This window comes from Thalia democratica, chromosome 1 (assembly GCF_965202585.1).
Source record: "Thalia democratica chromosome 1, ktThaDemo2.hap1.1, whole genome shotgun sequence".
Lineage (NCBI taxonomy): Eukaryota > Metazoa > Chordata > Thaliacea > Salpida > Salpidae > Thalia > Thalia democratica.
The window spans coordinates 76,219,451-76,221,584 of NC_139165.1; the positions used below are offsets into that span (position 1 = coordinate 76,219,451).

Here is a 2,134-nt window from a genome sequence, read left to right on the forward strand (position 1 = left end):
CTTAAACTTTTAAAAAGATGATAAGTGTTGTTTAAGGTAAAACTTATTTTTTTAAAATAAAAAAGGAGTAAATTATTATAAAAAAATATATATCTTAAGTAAAAAAATGTCTTTTTTATTGAGTCTTAATTATTAAGTTTATATATGTTTATAGAATATATTGCAAAACTTTCTATATTAAAAGATATATATTTATAAGTTATGGTTACATAAGTATTCAAATACGACAATTTAGATGTTGACATTTCAAAATAATATAAATATTTTTAAGAGCTCACATCTAAAAGAATATTCGAATTAAAGAAAGCTCATATAGGTCGAATTATAAAGATTAAACGGTTTAAAGTAGTTAAAAATATTATATATTTAAAAAGTATTTTCATAATTAATAACTTAACCATAATTAAGTAGGTTTAAAAACTATTTGGACCATATCTTAAAAAATATTTTAAACTTAAAGAAAACTAAAATTTCTTTAATAGGTCTAACTAATACGATTAAATAAAAAATTTAATAAGAAACAGTTCAAAGTAACTTAGAATGTTAGAAATTGAATCGTTAGACTTTAAGTAGTCGTACACCTATACATTATATTTTTAAAACTTTTTCATACTTTACTGACTTTTAGAAAACTTTACATTTAATCTTCTTTTTACTGGTACTAAACTGAAATATATTTAAAGTATAAAAAAATTAACGATTTTAAACTATACAATCTTATTTTTCTTTATTAAATAACTTAATTTAATTCCAAACAAAAATATTTAATGTTTGAGTAAAAGTAATGAAGATTTGAAAAAATTGGTTTCACCACAAACCAAATTGTGGTCTGGAAAGTTTTTTGTAAGTAAAACTGCTTCGGGCATTTGAAATTTATGTAATATTTTATCTATAAAAGAAATTACAACTTTCTATGTACTAACGCTTTGAAATTATTTTGTGCGATAAACAATAGACAATAAAATGAAAACTTTATTGAAGATTTTGTTCTTCATAACTTTTGTTAGTGTCTGTGCATCTCTTACTTTAAACAAAGAAGGTTATATATATTTTTTGATTTTGTAAATCTAAGTTTTTTCAATTAGAAATTTACATTGAGCAAAACTACAGCGGTAAAAAAACTCATATTTGTCAATTAAATCTAATAAAATATTGTATTTGTTTGGAAAACTAATTATTTATTTTTTCACTAATTTTTCGAATAATCATGTAATATCAATTTCTTTAAACAAATTTCCCAGAACTAAAACACGAACTGGTACTTACAAAGGAACAAGCGACCAACATTCTGAAGGACTTTCACTTGAAGGAAACCCCCTGGTACGAGAGCGCTCTGGAGTGGTTGGTAGAACTTGAAAGCGAGGTCATCAACACTTTCATTCCTCAACCACCTAGAAAAAGCTGATTTATTGTGAATGCTAGCATACAGTTCTTAGAAAAAAAATTTTCATGTAAAAATATTTTAACAAAATTTAATCATAGCACGCCACTTATTGTGAATTAATGGAACAGTTTCTTATATAAAATTTACCTATATTTAGTTTTAAAATAAAAGAAAACTTGATAGTTTTTAATAAAATCTGTTTTTAAACCTAACTTCATTTTTGAATAAATAAGATAGTTTGTTAGCAGTAACAAAAACAATTTTTATAAATTTTATTAAACTTTATGTTTTGAAAAACTTATTTTTAAAGTGCTACTGACTCAGCAGTACTAAATACTATTCTATGAAGTAAATAAAAGTAAGAGCTCTTTTTTTTTTATTAATTAACTGAAACGATTGTGTTTCGCTAAAAAAAATAAAATAAAATAGTTAAGCGTGTATTTGTGTTATGTGTGACACAATAATTTGTTTGGTTTAGTATTTTAACCGTTTTAGTTTTTATAGTTTTTTATTGTAAAGTGCCGCCTCGCAAATCCGACCATGTTGGGCAAGATTTGTTTGTAACAATGGCCCGATTAGCCTTTGGCTATATAAGGGCAAAAAATTGTTTTTTTTGATATTATACGCACTTTATACTATGCAATGAAAATAATGAAACGCCGACTAATTTTTTTGTTAATTTATTCTATTTTAATTTCTTAAAACTAAGCAATTAAAAAAAAGAGACAAAATATTAATAGAACGAAACTT

At 23.5% G+C, this 2,134-nt stretch overlaps 1 long non-coding RNA gene across 1 annotated transcript; it reads left to right on the forward strand.

The window, feature by feature from the left end:
• The first annotated feature begins 929 nt into the window (after nt 1–929).
• Nucleotides 930–1,822, forward strand: LOC145830298 (uncharacterized). Its single transcript, XR_014369640.1, has 2 exons — nt 930–1,039; nt 1,242–1,822. It is a non-coding gene; the product is annotated as an uncharacterized LOC145830298 (long non-coding RNA).
• The last annotated feature ends 312 nt before the right edge of the window (nt 1,823–2,134 follow it).